This window comes from Oryctolagus cuniculus, chromosome 4, assembly GCF_964237555.1.
Source record: "Oryctolagus cuniculus chromosome 4, mOryCun1.1, whole genome shotgun sequence".
NCBI classification, from domain to species: Eukaryota; Metazoa; Chordata; class Mammalia; order Lagomorpha; family Leporidae; genus Oryctolagus; species Oryctolagus cuniculus.
Window position 1 is genome coordinate 84125243 of NC_091435.1, and position 23604 is coordinate 84148846.

The 23604-nt window shown below is 46.6% G+C and overlaps 1 long non-coding RNA gene across 1 annotated transcript in view; it reads right to left on the reverse strand.

The window, feature by feature from the left end:
* LOC108177995 (uncharacterized) overlaps window positions 1-23604 on the reverse strand; it is a 39188-nt gene that overhangs the window by 11557 nt on the left and 4027 nt on the right. The window contains exons 2-3 of the long non-coding RNA XR_011387985.1: window positions 2500-2573; window positions 1858-2055 (exon numbers count right to left, since the gene is read on the reverse strand). This is a non-coding gene — a long non-coding RNA (uncharacterized lncRNA). The remainder of the gene's footprint in view (window positions 1-1857; window positions 2056-2499; window positions 2574-23604) is intronic.

The following is a 23604-nucleotide window of genomic DNA, read 5'->3' on the forward strand; positions in this document are numbered from 1 at the left end:
TCTCAAAAATAAATAAAATATTTTAAAAATTCAGAGTGACTATTACTCTTATTTTTTGGAATTTTTACTTCATAGTTAAAAGTGAACTGGATGACTCAGTATGAAATAGTACAAGGGTTAAGCTACCACCTGCAACACTGGCATACCTTATGGGTGCTGGTTCAAGACCCAGATGCTACACTTCCAATCTAGTTCCCCACAAATGTGCCTGGGAAAGCAGTGGAACATGGACCAAATTGTTGAGCACCTAATACCCATGAGGAAGATCTGGATGAAGGTCCTGTCTCCTGGCTTCAGCCTGGCTCTGCCCCCACTGTTGTAGTCATTTGGGGAGCGAATGAGCAGACTGAAGATTGCTCTCTCAGTCTCTCCTCTCTCTGTCCATCTCTCCCTCTCTCTGTAACTCTGCATTTCAAATAAAATAAATAAATTGCTAAAAAAAGAAAAAGAAGCAGCACAAGGAGTTTTTGCTTTTGTGTATCATGCTTTTCAGACTGCACAGTGTGACTCATTACTGGTCACAGATCCATTTAGTGGGTCAAAAACAGCTTTCGAGAGGGGCATTCAGCCTTAGAGGTTAAGAAGCCTGTGTCCCACATTGCAGTCCGGGTTCAATCCTTGTGTCTTGTTCCTGACTCCAGCTTCCTGCTAAGGCAGACCCTGAGAAACAGCATATGATGGCTTGAGTAATTTAGTTCCTGCCATCCATGTTGGAAACCTGAATTGAGTTCCCAATTCCTGGCTTCAGCCACAGCCAGGGCCCATCAAGGGCATGACCCAACAGATGAAAACTCTCCCTTCTTTGCCTCTCAAATAAATAATAAATTAAAAAAAAAAAAAAAGCTTGAAAAACAATAAAGGACCAGATGTTTGGCAGAGCAGTTAAGACCCTGAGTGAGGCACCTGCATCCCATATTGGAGTGCCTAATCTGTGTACCAGTTCCTCCTCCACCTCCTCCTCCTTATCTTCTTCTCCTTCTTTTAAATTTGTTTATTTGAAAGGCAGAGTGACAGAGAGAGAGAGAGAAAGAGAGAGAGAGAGAGAGAGAGAGAGAGAGAGAGATACACTTTATCAGGAAGCCAGCTCAGAAGAGGAGACAGAGTTTGAACCCCTCCTGTACGGGATGCTGGCCTGCCAGGGGAGCAGCTTAACTGTCAGTATAACAACCCAGCTCCACTTTTGACTCCAGCTTCCCTCTGATGCACACTCTGGGAGGCAGCAGCTGACGGCTCAAGTGCTTGGGTCCCTGAAACCCACATGGGAAACCAGGATGGAATTCTGGCTTCCTGGGTTGGCCTGGGCCAGCCCCAGCTGTTGCAGGCATTTGGGGAGCGACTGTCTCTCTCCTTCTTCTCTCTCTCTTTCTTTCTCTGCCTGTAAAATAAATTAAAAAAAAAAATTAAACAATATAAAAGAAGACAGAAGGGCTGGCACCATGGCAAAGTAGGTTAATCCTCTGCCTGCGGCACCAGCATCCCATATGGGCACCGGTTCTAGTCCCAGCTGCTCCTCTTCCAATCCAGCTCTCTGCTATGACCTGGGAAAGCAGTGGAAGATGGCCCAAGTACTTGGGCCCCTGCACCTATATGGGAGACCAGGAAGAAGCACCTGGCTCCTGGCTTTGGATTGGCACAGCTCCAGCCATTGCGGCCATTTTGTGAGTGAACTAATGGAAGGAAGACCTTTCTCTCTGTCTCTCCCTCTCACTGTAACTCTACCTCTCAAATAAATAAATAAAATCTTAAAAAAAAAAAAAAAAGACGACAGAGCATAGCATTTGGGAAAATTAATTAATGTGTTGTGACATTCATTTTCCAGTTGCATAGTTGTGTCTATTTATACATACACACACTCACCCTCATTGGGCACCAGCAAATGTATTGCTGACCACAGATCCTGGTTTCACAAGTCTGCTTTCTGCTTGCCCTGCAAGCCAGCAGTGTCAACCCTGGTGAGGCTTCCCTGGGGTCTTTGAAGTTCTCATGCTGTGAAATGACTCTTAGACGTAGGAAATCTTCCCTGCTTGGATGTGTGGCCAAATGTCTTGCTGGGATCTACAACGAGTTAAGAGCAAAACCAAAGACTCCTCAAGAGACAGCCCTAAGGAAGCAGTTGGCAGAGCACAGCCATAGCAGAGCAGCTGTGGGAGGCCAGTTCCAGATCTCAGAGTACCTCGTGTTTCTAAGTTAGAGAGTGGGAGGAAGGATGGGGAGGTGTGAGTTGCTTATCTCCATAGTGCCACCCACCTCTCCTGCCTTCGAGAGTCATGTCATCGTAGCCAAGCTGCCGACAACTCCACTGAAGCTTATGGAATCAGCTGAGGAGGAGAGGCAGGGCTGGGAGGCTGTAGAGGGCCCCAAAGCCCAGGAGCCATCTCTGCTGAACTTGTTAGCCAGAGGGCTGTCTGGCTGGACGGCAGCTCCATGGGTGGAGGGAAGGGGGTACTCTGGCTAGTTCCCTGTGGGAGCATTTCAGCCAATGCCAGTGGGGCTACATACCTTTTTCATCTGTCACAGTGTGCCATTGGCAGCAGTCCATCTGTTAGTTTTGTTGTAAGAAATCTTCTAATTCTCTGAGCAGGACAACAAAACCAGGAATAAGAACCATGAGGGAGTAGAGCAGTGGTAGCTGAGAGCAGGGGAGCTGGGCAATTTCTGTTCTTTGAATTGAGCTGTGTGGGGACCAGTCGTGTAGAAATCACAGTATACTGAACAGCCTTACGCTTGGAGGCACGGAGGCGCAAGGGTGGGGGTGGGTAAGTCCTGGCACTTCTGGACTCTGCCAGTTCTCCAACAGTTTATTCCTTTCTCTGGCTATTTTTATGGACTCGAGACATCATGCTTCCCATTGCAGTCCCAGAACGCACACATCTGGGGCTCTGAATGGGTAGCTGGGGACAGATAGCATTTTGGCCAGCATTTGTTCTGGTGCAGAAAGCTGTTGGTAATGCCAACATTAGAAGGTTTTATGAATACTTCCCTCTGGGGAATCCAAGCCTCTTCTTTAAAGATTTTTAAAAAGTTATAATTGTAGTGTAGACTTGTATTGTGCTGTAAGTATACTCAAAGGGACTAAAAAATAGGTAAAATTTATCCCCCTCCAACTTTTTAAAAGCAACAATGACAAGGCACCCATCATTATGAGAGGGTAAGGAAGGAGACATTTACAGACCATATTTAGCAGAGCCTTGGGAGTAGGCAGCTTCTCGGCTTTTTTATAAGGGGTGGGTTTGGCTCTATTCCTATTGTTGACAGAAATCAAAGAAATACTTCTAATTTCAGCTGAGGAAGTCAACAACATGGGTTTATCTATTCGGACCAATTTTATCACATGAAGGAATAAGACAAATTTATTTCTACTGCCTTATGCTTCCCTAGCACTCCCACCAAGAGTCGAGAAGCAGTTAAAAGGAAAAGACAGATATGCAGAAGAAAAGCAGTAACTGTTGATGTTGAAGATGGCAGGCGACCTTTGGCAGTCAGGGAGAGAAGAATGAAATTCAAGCCCGGATGCCCTGGGCATTGTAGCCCTGGGAGGGAACTTACTCTTCACTTATTATGGGTTGTACCATGTGCATACTCTTACAGTTTTAAAATAATCAGTAAGAGCAACAAAGCTAAAGTCCTCTAATATTTGAATTAAACCTTATTTCCATATTTGGGGACTCCAAAAATTCTTTAAATAATAAAAAGAGAATAAAGTTTGTGTTTTGATGCCTGCCTAAAGGAAATACCAAAAGTGTCCTTGTGACACTACCTTATGCTCATGAGTAAGCACTCTCTAAGCCAAGATTCTGTGCAAGCGTGTGTTTCCTGGTTAGCAGGTAACAGGAACAGAAATCAAGCTATAGAATTTCCTCTTGGATCTCAAGAAAATGTCTTTCCTGACAAACTGGTTTACATTCTAATGGGCTGTTTTCTAAGGCATTTCTCTTTTCCATCTTTGCCAAGTGAGCTTTCTTCAGTTAGTTAGAGTACCGCAGTGCACTTTAATTTTCCCTTTGTCTGAAAAATAAACTTAGGTTACTGGCATACTTTTTATTCTCTTCCCATAATTTTTAATTTCTTTTTGACTTTCATTCTAAGTGTTATTTAATATTTTCTAAATTCATGACATATACAGCATATAAGTCATTAAAATGAATAGATAACATCTGAAACTCTGTAAGTCCACATTTCTTGGAACAATAGGTCTAAAATCTTCTTCAATTGGAAACAATTTTTCTGCTTGTAAAAGCAATGCACATGTTTCCAATAAGAGGAAAAAAGGAAAGACAACATAAGAGAATAAAATTGAACAAATAATTGCTGTCAACATTGGATTGATTTCCTTCTCATTCTTCTTCTAGGGGTAACATGCACAGCATGGTGTTCTACTGTAACTTATTGAACCAGTTCTTTAGTAAGCATATAGGATATACGTCATTTGCTGTAGAAACAACATGTCAGCAAAGGTGCATACACACACACAGCCTTTTCGTAGTGTAAATTGCAAAGACACATTTAAAATGTTGACATATTGTGCCACCTTGTCCTTCAGGGGCGTTCTATGCTCCTATCAACAGTGTGTGAGAACCTCTATCTGCACAGTCTCATCAACATTTATTTATTTTCTTCCCTTGTACATATTTCCTGTTTCTTTTTTTGGAAGATAACTTAGCTTCTCATGAGCCAGAGCTTCCAGAACTGTATAGCATGACAATCCATGCTGCTTGTCTGGAGTAAGCAATTCCTTCTGTGTTGTGTGTGTCCGAAGGAATACTGTAGGCCTTGGGTTTGCCCATTCCCCACATCAACAAGAAAAACTCACATCTGGCACATATGCTAGTCATTTACTGAATTCTAAATATTAATTGAATCCTCATGATTTGCCTGGCCCTGTGCCACATGAGAGAGAGAGAGAAAATGGTGAGCAAAACAGTCAGTCCTTGTTCTCAGTTTTCATTCTAATAGGTTGTCTGCTAAGGCCTCACTCATTATTCTTTTCAGTCTTAAACATGTGATGAGGGGTCGGCGCTGCGGCTCACTTGGCTAATCCTCTGCCTGCGGCGCTGGCACTCCAGGTTCTAGGCCCAGTCGGGGCGCCGGATTCTGTCCCAGTGGTTCCTCTTCCAGTCCAGCTCTCTGCTGTGGCCTGGAAAGGAAGTGGAAGATGGCCCAACTGCTTGGGTCCTGCACCTGCATGGGAGACCAGGAGGAAGCACCTGTCTCCTGGCTTCAGATCAGCGCAGCGCATCGGCCGTAGTGGCCATTTGGGGGTGAACCAATGGAAAAGGAAGACCTTTCTCTCTGTCTCTCTCTCACTGTCTAACTCTGCCTGTCCAAAAAAAAAAAAAAAAATGTGATGAGGAAGAAAAGGTGCATATTTGTAACTTGGGTATGTTTGACTTTTGACTTCAGAAATGTTTTATCCACTTGTATGAGCATTTTTCCACTTTAACAACTTTTTAAAATTCATTTGAAAGACAGAAAGGCAGAGAGAGAGGGGGAGAGAGAGAGAGAGAAAGAGAGGGAGGGAGAGAGAGAGAGAGAGAGAGAGAGAGAGAGATCTGTCCCCAAATGCCCATGACAGCCAGGGCTGGGCCAGGCTGAAGCCAGAAGGTAGAGCTCCATTTGGATCTTTTATGTGGGTGGTAGGCACTCAAGCACCTGAGCCATCACCTGCTGCCTCCAGGATGCACATTATCCGGACTCTGGGTAGGAAGCAGAGCAGGGACTTGAACCCTGGCACTCCAATATGAGATGCAGGCCTCTCAGGCGGCAGCTCAACTGCTGTGCCACAACACCCACGCCTCTCCCACTTCTTAATGTGATCATTCTTGTTTTTTCCATCTTCTTTTAACATTGTAATGCTTAATTACATTAGTTCTTTGCTGTTTTGGCAGACATCAGCCCCCTTCTTTGTCCCTGCTCTTGGAGGCTTCATTTTCTTCAGGCACTGGATTACTGTGCTAAGTAGAGCGTAGCCCACTCCCTGGGGTTTTAGGAGGAATCAGAAACCACACTGAGCCCTGCCTCTGGCACCAGCCCACCACGTGATCTCACAAGTACACAGCTACACTCCATGGACCTCTACTTCCTTACCTGCAGAATAAAGACAAGACAAAATAGCGCTGCTGTGATTTGGAAAGTGTTTGTCCCCTAAAGGCTCATGTGCTAGAGGCTTGGTCTCCATCGTGGTGGTGTCACCTTTAGGGCCTAGTGGAAAGTCATTAGGTCACTGAAGAAAGGATTAAGTAGTTCTCCTGGAACTCTTGAATTGGTTCTCATGAGAGTGCGTGGTGAGACCCTGCATCACTCTCAGCCTTCCTCTCTGCAGTGGGACCTCCCCATCCAGCCTGCACTCCCACTGCGATGTCATCTGCCCTTAGGTCGCCACCAGAGGCTGCACACATGTAGCTGTTACATCTTGGACTTTGAGCCACCAGAGATGTCAGCCAAATAAACCTTTTCTTTCTTTTTTTTTTTTTTTAATGATTTATTTATTTATTTGAGAGGTAGAATTACAGACAGAGAGAGGGAGAGGCAAAAAGGTCTTCCATTTGCTGGTTCACTCCCCAAATAGCCACAACAGCCAGAGCTGGGCTGATCCAAAGCCAGGAGCCAGGAGCCTCTTCTAAGAGTCCCACGTGGGTGCAGGGGCCCAAGCACTTGGGTCATCCTCCAGAGCTTTCCCAGGCCATCAGCAAGGAGCTGGATAGGAAGTAGAGTGGCCAGGATCAAACACAGCTCATTCGGCACCACAGGAGGAGGCTTAACCTACTATGCCACAGTGCCAGACCCTAAACCTTTTCTATGTAAAGTAGCTTGCCTCAGGAATTTTGTTATAGTAACAACATGGATGAATAAAATGTTTTAGGTTCTTTCTTGCTCAGGAGGTCTATGGTATTAGAAATTTGAGAATATAGAAGCAAATCCAGCACTGTTTGCAGTGCAAGGAAGTAGGCTAGCTAATTGGTACACATAGAGTATATACAGAAAAATAAGACACTGTCCCTGTTTTGAAAGAATTCATAATGGGGCTGGTGTTGTGGCACAAAGGGTTAAGCTGTTACTCAAACACTGTATCTGCTATGCCACAACACTGCCTACCCCTCTGCTGCTCCACTTCTGATCCAGCTCCCTGCTAATGCACCTGGGAAAGCAGTGGAAGGTGGTCCAAATGCTTGGGCCTGTGCTACCCATGTGGGAGACCTGAATCCTGGCTTTGGCTTAGCCCAGCCCCAGTCACTTGGGCCATTTGGGGAGTAAACCAGCAGATGAAAAATCCCTCTGTTTCTTCCTCCTTCTCTGTAACTATGCCCCTCAAATAAATAAATACATAAACAAATAAAGAAATATGTTTTTAAATTGACAAATGATTGATATCTGGAACATATAAAGCTGTTCTGCAAATAAAGCAAAAATAACTGTATTAGAAACTGGGCAAAAGACATGAACAGATACTTCACAGCTGAGGCAACATGAATGACCAAGGAACATGTGAACATATTTTCAACCTCATTAATAATCAGAGAATAGATCTATAATAAAATATATACTAGACATCACAAAATCAATGAGATACTTCTTTTAAAATTTTTTAGTTATTTTCATTTTATTTGAAAAGAGGAGAGAGCGAGAGCGAGAGCGCGTGCGCGAGAGAGAAAGATCTTCCATATGCTAGTTCAATCCCCAAATACCCACAACAGCTAGGGCCAGCCAGGCCAGAATCAGGCACCTGGATCTCAATCTGGTTCTCCTACATGGGTGGTCAGGACTCAAGTGCTTGAGCCATCACCTGCTGCTTCTCAGGGTGTGCATATTAGCAAGAAGCTGGAGCTGAAAGCAGTGGTGGAACATGATCCTAGGTACTTTAATATGGGATGCAGGGGTCCCAAGGGATGCTTGCCCCTGAGATGGATTTTTTTATTTTGTATTTTTTAAAGATTTATTTTATTTAATTGAAAGGCAAAGTCATAGAGAGAAAGAGAAGCAGAGAGAGGGAGGGAGAGAGATATTCCCTCTACTGGTTCACTCCCCAAATGGTCACAACAGCCAGGGGCTGGGCCTGGCCAAAGGCAGGAGCCTAGAATTCCATTCAGGTCTCCCACCTGGGTGGCAGGGGCCTAAGCACTTGTGTTATCATCTGCTGTTCTCCCAGGCACATTAGCAGGGAGCTGGATCAGGAGTGGAGCAGCTGAGACTCCAACTGGTGCTCATGTGGGAACTGGTGCTCATGTGGATGCCAGTGTTGCAAGCAGTGGCTTAACCCACTGTGCCACAATGCCAACCCCTCCATGAGATGACACACAGAGACAGAGACAGGCTGACACACACATAATCTCTCTCTTTCTCTCTCTCTCTCTCTCTCTCTCTCTCACACACACACACACACACACACACACGGCTCCCATTTGCAGGTTTACTACCCAAATGCCCATGATGGCCAGGGCTGGGTCAGGCTGAAGCAGGGATTAGGAACTCAATCCAGGTCACCCACACAGTGGTAGGAACCCAATTGCTTGAGCCATCACCATTGTCTCCCAGGGTTTGCCTTAGCAGGATGCTGGAGTCAGGAAGTTAGAGCCAGAGATCAAATCCTGGTACTTCAGTGTTATACCTGGATGTCTTAAGCACCAGGCCAAATGCTCGCACCTGAGATAATTTTTATACCATCAGATTGGCAGGAAGTAAAACATCTGACAGCATCAACTATTAATGAGGATATGGAGTAATGGGATTGAGGTAATAAAAGTTGGCTTAATACTTGGCAAGCAAATTGCCTCTATCTCATAAAGTTGAAGATACACCTAGCCTAGCAATTCCATTCCTGGATATATGCCCTGGAGCTATTCTTGTCAACCCCTGCATTAGGGAGACATAGACAAGAATGTTCATGGCAGCAAATTCAGACAGAAAAGAACTAAACTCTAAAGTCTACAGGAGAATGGAGAAAGTATATTCATAAAACAGTAAAAATGAATTATATGAGTGAATATTGCAAAAATGACTTTGAGCTCAAGGAAAATATAAATGAAAAAAGTTATGGGCAAATATATATATGTATATAATAAATCATTTATATAAAGTTAAAAATCAAAAGAGGAAGTATATTGCTTTGGGATACATATATGAACAGAAAGAAAAGCAAGGAGTAATAAATGCAAATTCAAGATAGGTATTTCTGAGGGGTTGGTAGGGATTGGTGATCAGGGAGGAACTCATGGGTTCTGACAATGCTGGTTAGGTCTATTTCATAAGCTGGGTGGTGGGCACAAGGCAGGTGTTAAATAATTTCTTACACTGTATGCTTATGCACAAGCACCCCCACACACGGAGGCATTTGGGATGGTTAGGGGGACATGTGACTTCAGCATTAAGGGGCAGGAGGCCTGAAATAGTGAGGAATACTTGGGAAGCTCTAGACAGTTTGTCATTACCTGAGCATGAAGTAGGAGGAGAGGAATGCTGGAAAACTCCTCGTCATGCAGAATTTCTCCTAAGAGCTGGGCACTGGGCCACATAGTGAATGAATCCCTGCCCTTGAGGTCACAGTGTGTGGTAGGGCAGTGGTGAGTGTTAGGGTGTGGAGTAGACACCATTTATTCTGAGAGTCCAACTCAGAAAGTTTCCTAAGAAAATGACATTGAAGTGGATTTTTTTCATTAAAAAACACTTTTGGCCGGCGCCGTGGCTCAATAGGCTAATCCTCCACCTTGCGGCGCCAGCACACCGGGTTCTAGTCCCGGTCGGGGCGCCAGATTCTGTCCCGGTTGCCCCTCTTCCAGGCCAGCTCTCTGCTATGGCCAGGGAGTGCAGTGGAGGATGGCCCAGGTGCTTGGGCCCTGCACCCCATGGGAGACCAGGAAAAGCACCTGGCTCCTGGCTCCTGCCATCGGATCAGCGCGGTGCGCCGGCTGCAGCGGCGGCCATTGGAGGGTGAACCAACGGCAAAGGAAGACCTTTCTCTCTCTGTCTCTCTCTCTCACTGTCCACTCTGCCTGTCAAAAAAAAAACAAAAAAAAAAAAAACAAAAAAAAAAAACAAAAAAAAAACCACTTTTATAAATTTACTCAAGCTACAGATAGACAGAGCTCCTATCCATTGGTTCACTCCCCAAATGCCCACAACAAATTGAGCTGACCCAAGTCAAAGCCAGGAGTCAGGAATTCAAACTGGGTCTTCCACATGGGTAGCAGGTACTCAAGGTTTTTTTTTTTTAAGATTTATTTTATTTATTTGAAAGGCAGAGAGAGAAGGAGAGGCAGAGAGAGAAGGAGAGGCAGAGAGAGAAGGAGAGGCAGAGAGAGAGAGAGAGAGGTCTTCCATCTGCTGGGTCACTCCCCAGTGAGTCACAATGGCCGGAGCTGCGCCAGTCCAAAGCCAGGAGCTTCTTCCGGGTCTCCCATGCAGGTGCAGGGGCCCAAGGACTTGGGCCATCTTCTACTGCTTTCCCAGGCCACAGCAGAGAGCTGGATTGGAAATGGAGCAGCTGGGACTTGAACCAGTAGCCATATGGGATGCCAGCACTGCAGGTGGCGGCTTTACCCGCCATGCCACAGCGCCGGCCCCAGGACCCATGTTTTGCCACCTGCTGCATCACAGGGTGCACATTAACAGGAAACTGGAAGTGAGAGCAGAGCCTGGACTCAAACTCAGGCATTCTGCCAGGAGACACGGGCATCACAACCAGTTTCCTAATTTCTAGGCTGAACACCCACCCTTGCAGGGGATCTGCAAGGATGACCAGCAGCAGCCAGCAGAGGACCTGAGGAATGCTCATCCCTCAGTGCAGGGAATGCTGTGCGTTAGTGAGAAAACAGACCAGGTCAGGGTAATGAACACTGTGATCACTTTTTAGTCTCTATTAAGGGGCTGAATTATGCCAAAATTCATGTGCTGAAGTCCTGATTCCAATGTGACTATGTGGAGATAGGCTTTTAAAGAGGGAGTTCAAGTTAAATGAGGTCATGGGGTGGCACCCTAATCCATTGTGACTTGTGCCCTTATAAGAAGAGGAAGAGACATGCCAGAGATGCACAGTGGAAAGGCCACAGGGGGACAGAGGGAGAAGATGACCACCTGCAAGCCAAGGGGAGAGGCCATAGGAGAAACCAAACCTGGCAACACTTTGAACTTAGACTTCAGGCTTCAGGATTAGAAAAATTAAGTTTCTGTTGCTTAAGTTATTCATGTTGTATTTTGTTACAACAGTCCTGGCAAACCAATATCTCATATAGTTAACTTCTAGGTGCTCTGAATGTCTGGGAAGCCCCATGGGCCAGAGCAGAGTCAACCATAGCCAGGGAGATGGCCACCCTTCTCTTTCCCAGCCCTCTGCAACCAGCGTGGGTCAGGAAGAAGCACCTCCTCAGACTTGGTCTCAAGACAGAGAGAGAAGCAGTAGCAGACACACAGAATTAAATATGTGAATAGGAGCAGCAGCTGGGGAGATGTATCTTGGTCCCCAAAGCTCATGGCAGTGGTCAAGTGGCAGTTGTGGTTCTGAGCAGTTGTAATGTCTGTATTTATTTATTTATTTATAGATTTATTATTTGAAGTAGGAGGGAGAGAGAGAGAGAAAGGGTCTTCCATCCATTGGTCCTTTCCCGTGAATGGCTGCTACAATTGGGCTAGGCTAAGCCAAAGCCAGAAGCCAGGATCTCCATCCTTGTTTCACATGTAGGTAGCAGGGTCCCAAGTACTTGGGCCATCTTCTGCTACTTTTCCAGGTGCTTTAGCAGGGATCTGGATAAGAAATAGAGCAACCACGACTTGAACCAGCACTCCAATACGGAATGCCAGCAGGCAGGCAACGCCAGCTATGATGTCTGGAGCAGAGGGAAGAGGCATGGCTTCTTTGGAGGACTGGTTTTCCTCAGTGCTTACAGGCCTCTGCTCTGGCTCAATCTTAAATCTTTGCCTTACTGGGAATCTTGTGAAACATCCAATAGCCTGCCGTGACTCAGATATGAAGCCTAGGAGGGATAATGGTGCCGTGACTCGGATAGGAAACCAGGAGGGAAGAAGCGGGAAGAAGTGGGAAAATACCGGAGAGAGAGACTAGGGAAGAGCCTAGGGAAAAGCCGGATGGAAAAAGTGCTGGAAGAAGTTAGGATTGAAAGCGAAAGTGAAAGCTGGAAGAAACATAGACTCGGATATGGACTATGGCGGGGAAGTTAGGAGAAATCTATGGTTGAAAGCGAAAGTGAAAGCTAGAAGAAACTTAGACTCGGATACAGACTGTGGGGAGAAGCCAGGAGAAATGAGAGGGGAATATTGTTGGAAAAAAAGTTAGGAAACATACCGGGTAGAGAAAAATAGGTTAGGGTAAGTGAAGCTGCGGGGGCAGGCCGAAGAGGAGACGTAAGCTAGGTTGGAATTCGTCAAGTCAGCCCGGGGAACAAAAGGCGAAAAACTAAAACCAGAAGCGGAGACATAAGCTAGGTTGGAATCCGTCAGATTAGCCCGGGAGCAAAAGATGGGAAGCCAAACCGAAAGGCGGAGATGTAAGCTAGGTTGGATTTCTCCAGGTTAGCCCGGGGAACTTAGACTGAAAACCGAGAAGCGGAAACATGAGCTAGGCCCTGATTCACGGAAGCTGCAGCGCGCAGAGAAAGCGCGCGGGGCACAAGCGGAGAGAGCGCACGGGGTGCGAGTAGATAGGAAATGCAGGGCTGGCGCGGAGGCCGTGGTGCGGGCGCGAAGGGCGTGGAGACCGCGGAGTGCGCGTGAAGCCGGGAAGCTGCGCAGATGAGAGAAGCGCGGGCTGAAGCCGTGCAGAGCCGGGAAGCCGCCGTGGGGCGAGGCGCCGAGAAGCAGCCTCGGGGCGGGCGCCGGGAAGCTGCGGGGATAAGAGAAATAGAAGTTTAGAAGTAAAATGAGAGAAATAGGAATGCTGGCAGATAGAAGTAAAATAGGAGAAATAGGAATGCTCGGAGATAGAGAAATAGAGAAAAATAAGGCCTCCCCACAACATGGCAATGAGAGAGCTCGGATTCGGTCTGCCTGATTAGTAAGGCGATGAGCACCTGCAGGCGGCTAGCAGCTTATCTGCTGCAGGTCACCGAGGACAGGCACGTTATCAACACCAATAAGTCTCCCCACAATACGGCAACGAGAAGGCTCGGATTCGGTTTGCCTGATTGGTAGGGCTTGTAAGCACCTGCAGGCAGTTCTAGCAGAGTAGAGCATGCACCGCAGGGCACTGAACACAGGCATGCATCAGCGCCTAAAAACCTCCTCATAACATGGCGAAGAGAGGACCTGGATTCGGTTTGCCTGATTGGTAGGGCTTGTAAGCACCTGTGGGCAACTCTAGCAAGCAGAGCAGAGTGTGCGCCGTGGGGCACCAAAGACAGGCGCGTATCAACACCAAAGAATAAAAAGAAAGGGGGAATTGTGGGGAGCAACTCAGACTAGACTAAGTTACTGGAATTAAGACTTATTCTATGCATCTGCTCTCCCACAATATGGCGCTGGGAGAGGAGTAAACAACTTCTACGCAGCTGCCTCTCGCCAACTTGAGTGATAACCTGCAGGAGCTGATCCTGCTCCTGATTGGAGGAGAGCAGCATACTCGGTGTGTGGGTAGCAGAGTTGGGATTGGTGGAAGAGGACTATAAAGGAGGAGAGAGACAACATGCACCAGGAACATCTAAGGGGAACATCCGGATAACATCTGAACAGCCCCCGAGAGAGCCGGCCGGCGGTATGCCACTCCCCCGCGGAAGTGGGGAAAGTGGCAGGTGGAGCTGCCCTTCCACAGAGGTGGAAGGATCGGCAGCCAACCCGGGAAGGACCAGCAGCAAACCCAGGAAGGGCCGAGCAGACAAGAGAACAGCACAGGGTCCTGTGCCGTTCCTCCACGAAGAGGGGGAGCGACAATAGCCTTCGCAAATTTTGTTTAAAAAATCAATTTTACTGAGGTATGGTTTACATAATCTAAGATGTACCTATTGTAAGTGTAGAGTTTGCAAGTTTTTATGAATGTCTATAGCTGTATAATTACCACTGCAACTACAATCAAGTTATAGAACATCTTCAATTCCCCCTAACAAAGTTCTCTTGTGCCCACTGTAGTCAGCTCTCTTCCAATTCCTGTCTACATAACTGATATGTTTCTTTCAGTATAGAACAGCTTAGTGCTAAAATTTTATAAACATAATCAAATTGCATAAATTCTTTCGTGTTTGTTTTCTTTCACTCAGCCTACCAGTTTTAGAATTTACATGCGTTGAGGCCAATTTTTGATGTAGTGGTTAAGATGCCACTTGGGATCTCCACATTCCATACCAGAGTGCCTTGATTCCAGTTCTTGCACTGCTTTCCATTCTAGCTTCCTGCTAATGTGCACCCTGGAAGACAGCAGTGATGGCTCAAGAACTCGGGTTCCTGCCACTCGCTGGGGAGACCTGGGTTGAGTTCCCAGCTCCTGGTTTCAGCCTGGCAGTGCTAGGTGTTGCAGGTATTTGGGAGTGAACCACAGATAAGAGCTCTCTTTTTCTGTCTCTGCCTTTCAAATGAATACAAACAATTATTTTTTAAAAATTAAATGCTTTTTATCACTTTTTTATTTGAGTAGTGTTCCATAGTATACTTATATCACAATTTGTTTACCCTTTACTCATGGATGGATAGTTTCCTTACTATACATAAACCTACCATGGACTCTTAACTACATTTTAAGGAAATTCTCTCCTGCGTAAACTAGTCAGAGGTGGTTTCTATTAGTTGTTAAACCTATAGTCCATGGCCACAATGGCCTGTAGAGCTGGAGTTTTGGAGATGGTGGTACAAGAATAGCAAGTACTGTAAGTACAAGAATAGTAAGTACTCTGGCTACTGAGAGGGCCAGAGATGGTTTTTGTACTCTGTGTCATGGAAGCAATGGGAAGACACTGCAGTCTTTTGAGTTTTTGGGAGTGATGTGACCAGACCAGCTTTTAAGAAAGATAGTTTTTGGGGATGACACTGTAGCACAGCAGGATAAGCCACTGCCTGTGACCCCAACATGCCATATCAGAGTGCCAGTTTGAGTCTCAGCTGCTCTGCTTTCAATTCAGTTCCCTGCTTATGTGCCTGGGAAGGCACTGGAAGATGACCCAAGTGCTTGGGCCCCTGGCACCCATGTGGGAGACTAGGATGGAGTTTTCAGCTCCTGGCTTTGGCATGGCGCAGCTCCAGGTGTTGTGGTTATTTGGGGGAGTGGACCAGTGGGTGGAAGATAAATATATAAACAAATAAATAAATCTTCAAAATAAATACGTACATCTTCAAAAGAAAGGAAGCAGAGAAGAAAGAGAAAGAAAGGAAGAAAGAATGGACAAATGGGCAGTTTTGAGTAATAATACAGAGGATATGCTGGGGAGGGTGAGATTGTGGCAGGAAGACCAGTTAGGATATTGCTTCAAATAGTCTAGGCAAGAAATAATGAAGACTCAAACCAATGCAATGGCATTAGAGATTGGAAGGAGGACACAAATTCAAGAGCTATTACATACGGGATCTGAGAGTCAGGTAAATGTGGTGCTAGGCGAGGGAAGGCCTTCCAGGAGAGCTTCCAGAGAGCAGACTGTGGGGCCGGCGCCGCGGCTCACTAGGCTAATCCTCCACCTAGCGGCGCCGGCACACCGGGTTCTAGTCCCGGTCGGGGCACCGGATTCTGTCCCGATTGCCCCTCTTCCAGGCCAGCTCTCTGCTATGGCCCGGGAGTGCAGTGGAGGCTGGCCCAGGTCCTTGGGCCCTGCACCCGCATGGGAGACCAGGAGAAGCACCTGGCTCCTGCCTTCAGATCAGCGCGGTGCACCAGCCGCGGCGGCCATTGGAGGGTGAACCCACGGGAAAAGGAAGACCTTTCTCTCTGTCTCCCTCTCTCACTGTCCACTCTGCCTGTAAAAAAAAAAAAAAAAAAAAAAAAAAAAAAAAAAAAAAAGGCAGACTGTAGCAAATTCAAGAGGTTAGGAAGCAAATTCTTAGAAACCTGGGTGCTTGAATCTGGGGGGTTGCAGCTGGAAAGAGTACATTTTCTTTCTATGTAATAAAAGCAGAAGGGTGGGGTAGTGAGGGCAGCATTGTGGTTTAGCAGGTAGAGCCACTGCCATTTTAACACTGGCATCCTACATGGGCGCTGGTTCAGGTCCTGGCCGCTCCACTTCCAATCCAGCTCCCTGGTGATGGCCTGGGAAAGCAGCAGAAGATGGCACAAGTGCTTGGGTCCCTGCTACCCATGTGGCAGACCTGGAGGAAGCTCCTGGTTTCAGCACAGCTCAGGCCTACCGTTGTGGCCATCTGGGGAGTGAACCAGCGGATGGAAGAGCTCTCTGTCTTCCCCAATCCCCTGCACTATAATTGACTCAAATGAATGAATAAATAAATAAATCTTAAAAATACTGGTTACTGGTTAAGGGGGCAGAAAGAAGAAGCAGCACAGTGTTTACTGAGGTACAGACCAAACAATAAGGGACCCAGAACCAAATTGTGGTTTAGACTCTTTTAACCTAAACCATCTGTCCTACTTTAGCCTCTTGGCTTGTTAGATAAAAACACTGTCATCTTTTGAAGGTTGGAAACTTCTCTCACTTCCAACTCAACCTACATTTAGTGAGCATCTACTATACTGCTGGTCTCTGTGCTAGGTCCTGGACTTACAAAATGAACCTTAGCCAGAGTTTCAATCATGAAGGGTGTGCCTCAGAGTCATCTGTGAGACACAGGCCCAGACTCCACCCCAGAAAAGCTGATTCAGGAGGTGGGGCCCATGTAGCTATTTTACAACACACAGCAGGACATTGTGGCCCAGCAGGTCAGGCCGCCCCTTGTGTAGCCAGCATCCCATATATGAACTCAGGTTCAAGACCTGACTTCCCTGCACTCTGCTAATGAACCTAGGAAAGCAGCAGAAGATGGCCTAAGTACTTAGTCCCTGGCACCCACTGTGGCAGGGGATGGTGTTCCAGGCTCCTTGCTTTGTCCTGATCCAACCTTAGAAGTTGTAATCATTTAAGGAGTGAACCAGCACATGGAAGATCTTTGTTTCTCTGTGTCTCCCTCTCTTGGTCACTCTGTTTTTTGAATAGAAAAAATAAATTAAAAAGTTTAAAAAGGATGCTTTTTAAATGCTGGTTCAAGTTCTGGCTGCTCTGCTTCTGAATGTGCCTGGGAAGGCGTGCAATATGGCCCATATACTTGAGTCTCTGCCACCAATGTGGGAAACCAGGATGGAGTTCCTGGCTCCTGGTTTCAGCCTGCCCCAGATCTGGCTGTTGTGGCCATTTGGGAAATGAACTAGCAAATAGAAGAGTTCTTTTCTTTCTCTTTCTCTGTTGCTCTGCCTTTTAAATAAATAAATACATCTTAAATGAGCAATAGGCTCAGCTAACAAACCACCAGGCACTCTTATCTATTTCTTATTTAATTCTCACAATCATCTCAACAGGTATCATTATCTGAGCTCATAATCTGGTGGGCAAATGCATACTTGCATGCATTTCTAATGATAGGGATTTGAATGAGAAAGATATCACTTGAGGAGAGGAGTATATCAATGTATAGAACATTTATTAGGCACCTAGTAGATGCCAGTCACTGGGCTAGGTTCTAGAGCTAGAAAGCTGAAAAGAATGTAATGTCACCACCCAGAGGGTCTAGAAGAACATATGGGTATAGAAATATCAAAAATTTTTAAAAGATTTATTTATTTATTTGAAAGGCAGAGCTACAGAGAGGCAGAGGCAGAGGGCCATCTTCTATTGCTTTTCCAGGCCATAGCAGAGAGTTGGATTGGAAGAGGAGCAGCCAGGACTCCAACTGGTGCCCATATGGGATGCTGGAACTGCAGGCAGTGGCTTTATCTGCTACACCACAGTGCAGGCCCCAGCAACTTATTTATGAATTAATAATTTGGAGCTCAGGGCTGTTGTTGTGGCACAGTGGGTTAAGTTGTCACTTGGGACTCCCATACCCCATATAGTGCTGGTTCATGTCCCTGCTGCTCCGCTTCTGACCCAGCTTCCTGCTAATATGCTTGGTAAGCAGTGGATGATGACCCAAGTGCTTGGGTTCCTGCCACCCATGTGGAAGACCCAGATGGAATTCTTGGCTCCTGGCTTTGGTCAGGCCCAGGCCCAAGTAGCCACTTAGAGAGTCAAACAGCAGAAGGAATATCTCTCTGTCTCTTCCTCTATGTCACTCTGTCTTATAAATAAACAAATCACCCCCCCCCCAAATGAATTTATAGTTCATCTTTTTTTTTTTTTTTTTTTTTTTTACAGGCAGAGTAGATAGAGAGAGAGACAGAGAGAAAGGTCTTCCTTTTGCCGGTGGTTCACCCTCCAATGGCTGCCACGGCTGGCGCGCTGCGGCCGGCACACCACGCTGATCCGAAAGCAGGAGCCAGGTGCTTCTCCTGGTCTCCCATGGGGTGCAGGGCCCAAGCACTTGGGCCATCCTCCACTGCCTTCCCGGGCCATAGCAGAGAGCTGGCCTGGAAGAGGGGCAACCGGGACAGAATCCGGCGCCCTGACCGGGACTAGAACCCAGTGTGCCGGCGCCGCTAGGTGGAGGATTAGCCTAGTGAGCTGCGGCGCCGGCCTCATCTGTGTTTTTCAATTTATACTCAGTAGATTGTGGAGTCCACACCTGGGTCATCTGGGGATGGAGAGTGGGGCCAGATGGTTAGTGCTCTGGTCTCCCACTCCGTTCCAGCCACACCAACTACGCTTTTACCTACTGAATGGTGGGCACCAGTGAGAGGTCTTTTCTTCTGAATAAAGGGTGTTATGATTAAGGAAAGTTTAAAGATCATAGCTTTTGATGATGACAAACCATTGAGGACTTTTAAGTGAGAAAGACGTATGAGTTTCCAAGGTGGAAAGAGCTGCCAACACTGTCAAGTGCTGAAGAGGTGTCGGGGGAAAAGGGTTGAAAAGTGTCCTTTGAGCGAGGCAATTAAAAAGTGACCTTACTGAAAACAGATGGAGGTGGGGCAGGGATGGGAGTGGAGAAAGGAAAGCCAAAGAACCACAGAATGAATAGAAGGAGAAAATATAGAGACTGTACCCTTAAAATATCATAGATATAGCCATGGAGGGAGAGTTGGCAATAGCCAGAGGGGGATTTATCTAACCCACAGGTCCTCTTTCTTTACTGTCTGCCACCTACTTGGTCAAAGGCTTAACTTCTGGAAGTCACGTTTGTACATGGCTGCCCCCTTGGCTGTAGTCAATTGATCCTTGATGGGGTACATCTTCAAAGATGGGTCAATTCTTCTCCCAAGGAAAATTGGACCAGGAGAAAGAAAAAAAATTCTCTCTGGGGGATTAGGTAGTGTTGGGAGCTTATTCCTGGAGAATCAGATGACATGAGCTGCAGGTGTGCAGAGGAATGAAGCAAGATGTCTGGAAAGCACCAGGCTGTACAGGCCCTGGTTCCAGATGCCTCCTTGGGTCCATGGAAACCATGTCATCTGGGTTCTGGGTGAAGCAACTCCATTTTATCACGAGGCTCTTGTTTTTGGTTAACACAGAACTCTTTTTCTCTTTTCTTCAAAGAGAAAATGGTCAGCTGAGAGCAAGTTCGAAGATGCAGGTGGCAATAATGGATGAGATTTTGGGAAGGGGTGGGGTACAAATTCCAAATTAAGAGAGGCAGAAAGAGATGTAGCTTTCTCTGAGGCAAGTGAGTAAGAAGTAAGGGAGGTGGGAATGCAGGTGAGCGTGTGGGCTGGGGCTAGCATGGGAGCTCCTGTTGTGAACAATCAAGGTTATCTACAAATCAAGAAAGCAGTGGGCCACAGTCTGCAGGGAAGTTGAGAAGAATGGCAGGGATTGGTAACAGCCACTGTGCCAACGGGCCAGGGAGGTGGCCGCAGATAAATCACATAAATAGAGCTGAAAATCCTAAGTATGTGGTGGTGAATGCAATAGTTTTAGCTTGAAAGCCTTCACCCATTTGCCTATGTAAACTACTTTAAAATACAAATCAAGTCAGATCACATTATTCCCCTACTTGAATTTTTCTAGTACCTTCCCATTGCTTTAAAATATAAGCTGATGGGCAGGAGTTGTGACATAGCAGGTTAAGAAACCACCTACAACACTGGCATCCCACATGGGCACTGGTTCAAATCTGGTTTCCTGGCTTCTGATGCAGCTCCCTGTTGATGTGCCTGGTAAAGCAGCAAAAGATGGCCCAAATCCTTCGACCCCTGCCATCCATATGACCAGCCTTGGTCATTGTGGTCACTTAGGGAGTGAACCAGTGGATGGAAGACCTCTCTCCCTCTCTCCCTCTATAATTCTTTTACATAAATAAATAAAATCTCTTTTTAAAAATGGTATTATATACATCTATCTTTCTTTTTTTTTTTGGAAAAAAGGTTTATTTATGGGGCTGGCACTGTGTAGCAGCAGTTTATGCTGCCACCTGCAGCACTGGTATCCCATATGGGCACCAGTTGAAGTCCCGGCTGCTTCACTTCCTGATCCAACTACCTGTTAATGTGCCTGGGAAAGCAGAGGAAGATGGCCCAAGTCCCTGGGCCCCAGCCACCCAGGTGGGAGACCTGGAAGAAGCTCCTGGCTTCAGCCTGGCCTAGCCCCCGTTGTTGCATCATTTGGGGAGTGAACCAGTGAATAGAAGATTTCTCCCTGAACTCTGACTTTCAAATAAACAAATAAATCTTAAAAAAAAAAATTATTACCCTCTATGCCACAGTGTCAGCCCCAATTAAAAAAAAATCTTGAAAAAGACCCCAAATCTTTCAAATACATGAATCTTAATAAAGTAAGATAAAGTATAAACTGCCTCAAGTTTGCTCAGCAACGAGGAGGGGAGGGAGAGTTGAAGGAAGATGTCTGGACTGATCCAGAGCTGGGCGTGAAGCTGCCAGGGAAGGGCCTGCGGTGGAGGAAGGCGAGGCAGGGTGGATAGCAACAGCCTGGGAGATAAAAAAAGGAGCACTGGGGTGGGGGTGAGGGTGTGATGGGAATGTATGGGAGTGAGATGACTGGAGACATCTAAGATTGAGTTTGTGTAGGGGATGTTCTGGGTGAGACTGGGTTTAAATTGGGGACATTCAAGGACTTTCTGAAGTGACATATTTTGAGGCAGATAAACTTTCTCCTCTCTCTATAAATGGTACCACCTCCTACCCAGTCCCCCAAACCTGAAACTTGGAGTTATCCTAGGGGTTTAGTTTTTCCTTTCCTCAACCCTCACATCCACTTGTCCAGCAGATCCTTTCAATTTATATTTCCTAAACATGTCTTGATTGCAATTGCATTGGTTGAAAACCTCAAAATTCTTTACAGCAGTTAGTCTCAGTCCTAGTAACCCCTAGGCCCTTGCCCCACTACCTTTAAAAAGGCAAATGAGATCATGTAAACGCCAGGTATCAATTCTTCCTGTGGCTTCCCAGTGCTTTCAGATGCACTTCCTTTGCAAGGCAGAGAAGGTCCTTGGAAACCTGGTAATGGTTCACCTCTCCAGCTTCAGTTTTCGCTTCTTTTCCAGAGCCACGTGCTCTTATCTAGGGCTCTGGAAGACCACGTGTTTGTCTTGCTTCTGTGCTTCAGTCACACAACTCCTTGTGACTCAGAGTCCTTGGAAAGAGCTTCCTCGTTTTTTTCTTGGATTCTGCCTATCTGCACAGATATGAGGACCTTTAGTTCCCTCCCCAGGAGGAATGACTGTTAGAGTATGAGTAGCCCTTTGTGCTTGCTCCTGGCACAGAACTTATAGTCTAAGAGCTCAAGGCAGGGTGGGGAAAGACTATTTCACCTGTCAATCTCAGAGCCTGCAACAAGGCCTGGCCAGATATATGCTCAAATTCAGACTACTGAAATAAATAAATGAAGAATGAATGAATGTTGAAGTCTCCTAAGCTCATAGTAGAACTTGGGGTAGCGTATTATGAATCAGGAGCTAAAGTCCAAGATGACCTGAGAGTTTACCAGCTGTCCTTTATGGGGCCCAGCCAGCAATATACTTTTTTTTTTTTTTAGATTCATTTATTTATTTATTTGACAGGTAGAGTTACAGACAGTGAGAGAGACAGAGAAAGGTCTTCTGTTGGTTCACCGCGCCCCCCCGCCCCAAGTGGCCGCTATAGCCGGCACTGCGCCGATTCGAAGCCAGGAGCCAGGTGCTTTCTCCTGGTCTCCCATGCGGGTGCAGGGCCCAAGGACTTGGGCCATCCTCTACTGCCTTCCCGGGCCACAGCAGAGACCTGGCCTGGAAGAGGAGCAACCAGGACTAGAACCTGGCACCCATATGGGTGGGTGTATTAGCCATGTGAGCCACGGTGCCAGGCCCAATCAACATGCTTCTTGAGGGAAATTGTTTATCTATCGTTCAGCTGTCTTAGAGCCCCCATTCCTGTACAAATGATTAAGTGAGTGATCCCATTACTCTACTGGCTTGTGGGGGACTCTGACTGACAGGAAATGATGAGCTAGGCTACTGTGATTTTCTCCTGAGATGTGGGAAATGAAGACCAGATTGGAGTGATGAACACCAGGCACGCAGGTTGAAAGCCTGTATCAAGAACTGTCAAGAACCACGTTTATAGAGCAGAATTTGCAGAGTGGCCCTGAACCTCACTTTCATGCTCTGTGCAAATGTTTCTAATATTGTGAAAGGTTGCCAGTATATGAAAAGAGGGAGATTTTTGCATTAAATTCTGGCTATCTGTCTTCTCTAAAATCTGAAAGTCTGGTAGAGCAAAAACCAACTGGAGCTGAGTCAGACACAGGGCACATTTTTATCACAGTCTCCACCACTCCATACTGCTCACCATCTGGCCAGCTTCATTCATTTACTTACCTGCTGGGTAGAAGGAAGCAGTAACAATGATAGAATATAAACAAGTCAGGTTCACAGTGGAACAGAACCCACAGAGGGCAGAGAGGAAACCTGGTGGGAGTTTGGGAGTAGGAAAGGGGTCTCCAAGAGAGAAAGACCAGGGGCTGAGGTTGTGATGCAGCTGGTTGAGCTGCCGCTTGCAATGCTGGCATCCCATATGAGTGCCGGTTTCTGCTCCCTGCTACTGTGTCTGGGAAAGCAGAGGAAGATGTTTCAAGGGCTTTGGCTCCTGCCACCCATGTGGGAGACCTGGATGAAGTTTGGCCTGGACCAACCTCTGCCGTTGGGGAGTGAATCAGTAGATGGAAGACATTTCTCACTGTTTATCTTTCTCTATGTAACTCTGCCTTTCAAATAGAGAGAGAGAGAGAGAGAGAGAGAGAGAGAGAGAGAGAGAGAGAGAGACTGTTTCCAGAGATGCTTGGTTTCCTGTGCTTCCCAGTTCCAGTACTTGCCCACAGTCATCCTTATCACAACTCCCTTTTCTTTATTTTTATTTTTATTTTTTTTTGACAGTGAGAGAGAGAGACAGAGAGAAAGGTCTTCCTTTGCCGTTGGTTCACCCTCCAATGGCTGCTGCGGCTGCCGCGCTGCGGCAGGCGCACCACACTGATCCGAAGGCAGGAGCCAGGTACTTCTCCTGGTCTCCCATGGGGTGCAGGGCCCAAGCACTTGGGCCATCCTCCACTGCACTCCCTGGCCACAGCAGAGGGCTGGCCTGGAAGAGGAGCAACCGGGACAGAATCCAGTGCCCTGACC